The sequence below is a fragment of the Vanellus vanellus genome, assembly GCF_965231255.1.
Source record: "Vanellus vanellus genome assembly, chromosome: 3".
Taxonomy (NCBI): Eukaryota; Metazoa; Chordata; class Aves; order Charadriiformes; family Charadriidae; genus Vanellus; species Vanellus vanellus.
The window spans coordinates 83,224,122-83,233,444 of record NC_138907.1 but is presented as its reverse complement, the minus strand read 5'-3'; positions in this window follow the sequence as shown (position 1 = coordinate 83,233,444).

Here is a 9,323-nt window from a genome sequence, read left to right as displayed (position 1 = left end):
AATGAGCTATCCTAAAATCTGCTTTTGGAATCAGTGGCCAAGCACAAGCAGGGAAGACTTGTAGGGGAGAGGAGAGTGGGAAGGAGGGAGGAAACCATTCACCTCCAGGAGCTGCCTCAGGCAAGTTAGGCAAACCTGGTGTTTGGAAGGAGGTTCTACTGCAATTTATGCTCTGAAAGTCAATGCTTTGTGTTGGTAGTTCCGCTTGTGCCTTTGCTGGCATTAAGCTGCTGTACAGATGCAAAGGAGATAGTAAGGCAAACTGGTTGCCCCAGGATTATTATTTAGTCGGATATTTAACATTTGTTCAGCAAGGAGATTGCCACCCTCCTTTCAGACAAGGACCTTATGCTGTGTTACTGCTGCTCTGGGTGCGGTGTTGCAGGGGTCCAGTGCACGGTGATGGCACCGTGCGGGAAGCCCCAGCTGCAGGTCCTGTGTGTCTCGGGAGGGGGGTGTTGGATACAGACCCCAGCAGACACCCTGGCAGCCTTGTCCTGCTGGTAAACCAGACCTTAAGAGGTTGCTTACGACCTGCATGGCACTGACCAGACTTGTCCAACACAGGTGTATGTCCGAGTGTCACATCTTGGTAGCCAGTTTAACAACAGCAAATAAAGAACATGGATAAAACACAAGTTCTGTATCCTCGTACCTGTGCCACACACTTGACTCACTAGCGGTGCTCTGCCAGCCTCTCTGCCTTGCACTTTCAAAGTCTCCTGCCAGCAGGTACTGAATCCATTTGGCCTGGCAGTCTGGTAGCTGAGCTTCTCCACGGGCAAAACAGCAAATTGTGTGTTCTCAGCCCGCCTATTCCTTGGCTGTGGAAGAAGGCAGTGTCCATTCCTCCAGGGAAGGTGCACAGCCTCGCAAGGCAGTGCTGTTGCCTGTGACTAACGACTTTGTATTAGAGAGGCTTATCAGGCAGCAGTAGTGCTCAGGAACCCAAGGCACAGCACTTCGTCTGGTGGTGGGTATTGCTTTCTGCTCCCACGTATTGCAGATGGTGCAGGCTCGGACTGGTTCCTGGCATATGTTTGGGTTTTCCCACCTTTGTCTCAAAGAAGCTCACAGGTGATACACGCTGGACTGGCAGCCACATTGCTCTCGCAGTCAGGGAGAGTGGGAATCCAGCTCTGCATCTTCACTAAATTACCACTTTTCGGGTTTTTCTGAGTGGGGAAAATAAGAGCTAACAGTGACACACCCACATGCCTGTCTGGCTGCAAATACGCACCGAGCACGGCACAGTCTGGAACAGTCATCCCTCAGATACATTGTGCAGAGCAAAACAAGATCTAATACGTTAAAGTACGCTTTTATCTGTAATCTCTTCTAGTGCAGCAGCCTAAAGGAAGAGAGAATAATAGAATAAAATAAGTAGATTTTTTTTCCAGTTAACGTAAATCTAAGCCTACTTTGTTACATAGCAAGTCAAATTTTTCTTCTGAAGTCTGCACTTTGCTCTGGGGGCAGGGAGGCACTAATAAACTTAGTGTTACTAGATTCTGTATGTTGGTATAAAAACTCTTGTTGCTCATTACATGAATCTAATTTTTTTTCTGTGATGTCATTGCTCCTCTTTAAAAAAGCCTATAGTTAGCACGGCAGGCTGCCTGTGGAGCTGGTGGCAGGTGTCAAAACCGCGCTCTGAGCCCAGCGGTTGTGATGGGTCTTTGCAGAGTCCCACCACAGAAGCTGCCCCATCTGTATTTTGGCTGAGAACTAACTAAACATTTTAAAAATCAGGGCTTATGTTGAATGTATTGGACCGAGTTTTGCTTTCCTGTACTGCTGCTAACTGGGTTTGAACCACAGAGCATCACTTGTCAAATCTCCCCCAGGGCTTCAAGAATTAGGGCCACCCATTTTCTGCTTGTCTCCCACTCCAGTATCACCCATGATTTCTACTCCCTGCCTCTCTCTCTTCCAAGCAGCCAGAGTTTTGGCAGCACAGAGCTTTCAACAGCTCCCTTAATCAGTACGGGTTGTTTTTACAAGTTGCTCTGCCTGAAGCGAAAGCGCCTCATGGTCCCCATGTGCAGTGATGGGTTGTCCCCAGCCAGAGTGACACCCCTGCTCAGGTGCAATTCTCACTTTGTGTACTGGCAGGGCATCCTCTGGTGATACAGAAATGCTTTCCATCTCTTTGAAATAGCCCAAACTTACTGAGTCCTTGTCAGAAGACATAATTTAATAGGGTTTTGTGGTGAGGGCTGAGTTTATAAGAGGGTGAAAAAAGGCTTTTTCATTGCCAGCAGGCTCTCCAAGATCCTTCTGAAATAATTGCTGACTGCTGCCAGGATTGGTTTTGTTGTAATATTCATGATCTCTCTGGGCAGCTTGAGTTTCATAGACCCATCTTTTTAATTATTCAGATAAAAATAGCCAATGTAAAGCTGCAAAATGGTCATGATGCATTTTGATTTGGATTTAGAAAAGGAGTTAATGATAACTTTAATGACATACAAATCCATAAATACATGGAAAATGCAAATACAGAGTCCAAACTACTTGTTCTGTGCTATACAGAAGTACCTATATCTAAGTCCACATTAAGCGCAATTCCAGCAATTCCCCAGAGTTTACCTTGCCCTTTCTGGTAAACAAAGCCACTTTAGAGGTGAGACATATTCTGAGACTGCCCCAAATGATGTAAATAACTGAGCATTCCTTGCTTTTTCCACCAAAAAATGGCTTTGCATGAACCCCCCTGCTTTCTGCAGGTGGAAATACTTGCAGGTGTAAATACTCCAGCTGGCAGATTGCTGCTGAGTTGGTCACATCCGTAAGTTATTAATACAGAGCCAGATAAACAGAAAAAGATACTCAGCTGACAGACCTACAGTCTCACAATCCTTTAGTTGTTTTTATTTTATTACAAGCTTTTTGGATGACTGGCAACCCTCATAATGTCATGGGGGCGGTTACACACTTTATTTATAGTCAGATCTTTCATGGAAAACTTGCTCGGTAGCAGAATAGCATTTGGAACCAGCTACGGATTGCTTACCATAGCCAGGTGCAGTGGCAGCCAGTCTTTACCCGTTTGTAAGTGCTCTCCATCTCCAGTTTACAACATCCTCTGATCAGAAGAATTAAGATTTGCAGTACATAATGCTGTGACCGGGCTGGCATCTCAGTTCATATTCGATGAACAGTAGAGATATATGAAGTTTTTGCAGATTTCCTAAAACAGATTTCCTTTCCTTACTGTATTTACTCTTTTCAAAAGATGCATACAGTCTCCAGATATAACTCTGTTAAGTAAGAGGTGTTGTTTTTTATGGGAAAACAAGTTGTTTAATGTGTCTGCCTTAGATTAGCTAGCAACTTGCCTAAGGTGGTAATGACAGAGATAAAGGCGCTAGCTGCTGCAGACCTTGCAAATTGGGGCAATGTCCCATTAGCGAGCACAAACCCTGTCAATCCAGGGCAACAGGACCACAAAATGCGAAGAGGAGATCATTCCAGCATGACGCATTTGTCTGCAAATCAACTCCCAGCTGAAGGCACTGGGAGGACAATGAGACGGGATGGAAACAGGGAGGAGGAGAGCCCCTTCCAGAGGATGTGGATGCATCCTTGAGACCAAGGCTGTGCTTTCATCTCCTTAGAGCTCTGGAAATAAAGACAGATGGGAGAGACAGCAGCAGAGCCAATGGCCTGTTTGCTGTCTGCATCCTCTGAGAAGGCGAACTGATTGAGCACCATAGCAGATAGCAGGATTTTGCTTTATTGTGAATTCGGTTCTGAAAAAAAGGTGCTGTAGACAGAAGCTTTTTTCTTATCTGCAGGTTGGATTCAATAAGGGAGGGATGCTGCACAACCCGCATGGGAACGCTGTCCTGCCTAGACAGGGCATTTGAAGTTTCTTCCGTTACTTACTGTGAAGGCCTTCAGTCCATGTAGTTTCCTCCCTTTCTCATCCTTCCAATGGGACATCATCTCCCCTGACTACAGCTTCAGAAACTTTAGCAACTAGGTTCATCTGGGGTCTCATGCTTCCTCTGGAGAAGGAAAAAATAAGGTGTCTCCTGGGTACTTTTTCAGCAGCCATAGCAGGGTGAGCCAGACATCATCCTCCCCCACTCCTGGGAGTGGGGCAGGGAGCACCCTCAGGGCAGACCCCGCAGGGTGGCCAGGTCCCATTCGTTTTGTAAAGCGTAACTTCAAGGTGGATCATGGGTGGTAAGGCACCGAGCTGCCATTTCTCTGACTGCAGGAAGGCAAAGGTGGGAATTGAACCCCAAATTTCAATGCTGGGGCTATGTTTCATCAGAGGGTGTTCAGTGTGTATCTGCTAACTTACAGTTATTTATTTGAGCTGGATACGTTCTTCTGAGGTCTCATTTTTATTGTATGTTTTGCTTAGTTTCCTTTTTATATGTCTTCAGGTTGTATATGCTTATTCTAATCTAGGAAAATAAACACAGATCTTTTTCTATATCTTCTATTATTGCACATTTTTGTAATACAACTACTGTAGAAGGCAATATTAGCAGTTTAATCCCCAGGTTGTTTCAGGGTTGTGTTTTTTTTAAGGTAACATATCTCATGAGGAGACAACAGAGGTTTCAGATTTATTAATGGAACACTAATGGTCTTCACAATCCCCTTAAGCAGAAAACAATTTTATTTTTTTAGAAAAAGTGAATATTGATTATACCTCTGGAGTGACTCCATGTGGGAATAAAAGCACGATAAAATGCAGATCAAAGTATATATCCTGAACATCTAATGCACTGAGAGGTGGCTGTGCAATTAATGCATGTGGAAGTCAAGACAGATCAGGTGATTTTAGATCCTAGGTGAAATCCCAGCCCTTCTAGAGTTTCTGTACATGACATGGCATCATTTTATATTGCTGCAAGAAAATTGAATGTGTGTCAATACAAGTAAAGTCGACTGGTAGCACAAACTTTAAATAATTAGCATTCTCTCCTATAAGCTGGAAGAACCAGGGGAAATATAGGCTGATTTTTATTCACCTGAAAATAATGTTCTTTTTATTCATATTTATGGTACTGTTCAGCCTAAGCAGAATCAAACGATATTGAAAGGGTTACAAAAGCAGCATTCTGCTTTCCATTGGAGAAGGGGCTGGGGAAAATGCGTGGTTATGATGGTAAGACAGTGCATTACCTAAAAAGCATTCTTTTCGGTCACTCATCATGAAGCAGGAGACAAAGCAACAAAATTCACCCCGAGCTGGAAAAATAGGAAGTTATTCTGAGGCAGCACAGAACCAAATAAACCACAAAGTCTGCTTTAGAGGTACTGAAGGGATAATTGTACACACTAAGTGTTACTGCTCCCTCGTGGGCTCAGCAAAGCCCAGCAGAGGCAGTGTGGGACAGGCAGTGCTGTTGAGACGTTTACGGACTTCAAAGGGGAGGTGATGGGGAAGAGAAATTATGCATTTGGGCTTCCGCATTTTGCCCCTTTAACAAGTTACTGTTAGTAATTTTATTAAACAAACATGGACTGAAGTCAACAGTGTTGGAGTTTTAGGATACTGTTGTTCCTACCTGTGGGCATCTTGGGATAGAGAGTGAAGAAGTTTTGCTCTAGCTTATGTTCCTGATAAAGGGAATTAAATGCAAAGAAGTACAGTGGGAATACATCTGCAAGCAGCAGAGTAAGAGATCCTCTACACAAACATGGGGGGCACCATGAATGAGGGAGCTGGCAGGTACCCACGAGTACGAAGTGACCGATACTCAGTTTGAAGTGAGGAGCCCACCTTTTCTCTGCAGAGGGGGTGGACATTTGGAACGAGGCACTGGAGGTTAACATGCAAAACCAAGTGGGAGGCTGTGAATACCTGAACTGTTCTGCTTCCACCTGACACAGAGCCACTCTCCCAACCATCAGTAGTTCCTCTTTGAAGGCACGCTCAAACCTGACTGCCCTGTATACCATTATTTCACACTTCTCATCTCCATTGGAATCAAATTTATCTTCCAGGCATCGCTTGTCTTCCTTCTACAGTTTCAATGCTGTCCCCCATTCCGGTTACTCCTGGGTGCCTCTCAGATCCCTCCAACTACAGTATCAACACTCACATGATGATTCATGTTCTGTCCCACTTTTTCTCCTGCAGTCTGCTTCATCAGGCTGGCTAATTACAGAAGCTTCTGAACCTCTAGACTGCATGTGGTTATTCCTTTCAAGCACTTCTTAGAAGCGTGTGGAAAATTAGCTTTTTTTTTTTTTAATTAAAGCTGAGATTTCAATATTATGAAAAATGAAAGATTATGAAAGAACTTGAGAAGCCATTCTCAGAAAAACTTTCTATGAGATAGTCTTTATTCTTATCTCTACTCACAGCCACTACACATTCCCTTTACCACTACTTTCTCCCTCCTTTTTTCCATTCCCTAGAAACCTGACACAGGGTGTTTGTGGAAACGTATGTAAAGAAATTGTAAAGTCCTGCAAAAATCGCCATGAAACGTCACTTGACCTCCAGGGAACAGTGGGGCGATGAGATAGTGTAGCAGGACATCGTGGAAACTTAAAGTTCTGTTTTTATTTAAAAAGGAAATTAAATGCAAATCTCCTCATACTACTCAAATTGGGCTTGACTAAAGTTAATTTTTCAATTATTATCTGAAAGTGCTGTTGCACAAGACAGGTTGAGCCAACCTAAAAGCCTACTGCCCCTCAAGGGGCTGTTCTGCCCTACCTTCTCCCTGGCTACACGCTCCCAGCGCTTACCTCCTGGCTGGCCCTAGTCCTTAGCAGTAGGAAAATTCAGCAATTCTGAACAGTAAAACCACCACCAGCACCTCAAGGGAAAAAAAAAAAAAAAAAGAAAAAGAAAAAATATTTACAACTTGGACAAGCATCAGTCTTAGCAAAGGGCTGGGACCATGTGGAGCAATGGGGGAAGAGATGAGAAAACACAATGAGCCACAACAGTGCTGAATAGCTGAGACCACCCAGAACACCATTGTTTGCTCTGTTGGATGTTTTTGTCCAGATTGGCTCTTTGCTCTGATTTGTTGTGTTGCAGAAACAAATGGCGGGGAACAGGAGAGTCAAGAGGCCATAACCAGAAATAAACATAGAGGCTGAAAAAGAGTAAGCCCCAAATATGACTTTTTCCCTGATCCCAAGGCAAGGATCAGCTCTTGCCTCACCCCTTGTTCCAGGTGTGTGCCTGGTGCTATAACATTACTTTTTTTTACCTACTACTACTACTATTCCTGTTTCAAAGCTGTGGCTCCATACTCTTGAACAACTTGCAATAGGGAAGTCAAAGATTTGCAAATTTATTTGACTTAAATTCTGTCCATTTCAGTAGCACCTATTAAATTTCCACAGCAACTGGGCTAAGAAAAGCATGAAGTCCCCATTGGTTTCCTATGCACAGATTTTAAGAAGAAAGTTTGTGCAGCATCAATACATAGTATGTATTCAGCGCACAGTACTGAATTGGATTACACTGTGCCAGAGATGCATATTTATGAATAGTGCAAGGTTAAAAAAAAAAAAAGCAGCTAAAAAGCAAGGTATAGAATATTCTTGCACTGTTTATTATCTCACTGAAATTCTCTCTAGTGCAATCATTTACTCTCTAGCTTAAATAGAGTTTTTTTTAACCAGATGGATGAAATACAGCCAGAATAGTAAGGATACTCCAGCAAGAGAGGAAAATGGACGGCTAGAGACTGAGGATGGAGCACATCAGGACATCTGGAGACATGTCACAGGTATGAGGACCTGTTCAAGCAGTCCCCACTTCTGTGCCCACACCACTCACTAAACTCTCCCAGGTTGACAGGGCTCCTATACACACGTAGGAGCAGCAGGGCAGCTGCTTGCGATAACATTTTTGTCAAAACCCTATCCATGTTTTTATCCACGGAGTATCCACGGACAACAAGGCCCGTGTGTTTGTTGCTTAAATGCCAGCCACTGTTAATTTGGTACATGAGCCCTCTTGTGAGCCTGGACAGAGAACCCAAGCAGCATCAGAGGCTTTTTGTGCTAAGTGTGATAGAAATAGCAGTGAAAAAAACAGTTCCTTCCCCAGGCAGCTCACAGTTTAATGAAAAACTACAAGTGAGCAACAAGCAAATGGGAAGAAAGGAAAGGATAAGAAAGCTGGGATAACAGCTGGTTACACAAACATCTGGATTTAGGAAATAGATGAATGGGGGACTGCTCCCCCTTGGGGGATGTTTCCAGTGATCTAGCCCAGGTATCTGTCCAGGTCTCAGTGCTTTTCAGATACTGTTTCTTTCAATTCACTATGGGTAAAATTTAAAACACCCATTAAAATTTTAAAATTTTAAATTAATTTTAAAATTAATTAAAAAATTAAAATTTAAATTTTAAAAAATTAATTTAAAATTTTAAACTTAAAAATTTAAAACACCCATAGTTGTAAATTTAGAGTGAAGTTGATTACTTGGCTAGGGGAACTCACTCGCATGCCTGAACACGCTGCTAGCTAACACACTGCTAACAAAGCCTGCTGGTTATCTGCTCCGGCTCCACTTTTCTCCCAGCGTCGCTCCTCTCCCGAACACTATGTGCTGCTTTGCAGTCATGGCCGATGGAGCAGAGATGTCTGTGAAAAAGAACTTCAGGCAGAAGCCGAATGACAGCACTCCTCCTGCAGACAGCATTAGTGAGACCTGTTACTGAAATGCTGCGTCCATTTCCACGGTCATGCTTCAAAAAGGTTGTTTACCACAAAATTTTATACAAACTCAGAAACTTACACTGTAGCAGTAAACAGCTGTAGACATAATCTCAGTCCATTTAACTAAGTGAAAATTAAGGGGTGACTTGACTCAAAACCACAGCAACTACGTTTACAAGACAGAGACGGCTGATAGCAGAGAGGTCCTTAACCTAAAAAGTTAAGATGTTAAGACATCACTGGCTGGGACCTGAAGTTACAGCACTTCAACTGATCAACTTTTCTAACAATTTACTTATCGATATAGTGGCTTCTTCATCACTCAATTCTTTACATGAAGATGAATCTTTTCAAAGCCAAGCTACAGCCCAAATAGGTATTATAAAGCAGAATTTACTGTCATGGAAGTGATCACACTAGATAACTCTTTTCAGTCTTAATACCTATGAATTACTATTTTTTCCATTATAAATTAATGATATTCTTCCGTGCACTGTCAGATCCAGCATGAAACTTGGATACCAAGACATCACGCAGATGCAACAAAGCAGCAAGAATGCAAATCTGTAGCACAGCAAACCTGTCCAGCAGGAAAACTGCAGTACTAGCAAAAATCCCCACCCCCTCCAACAACCAAAAAAAAAAAAAAAAAGTTTAATTT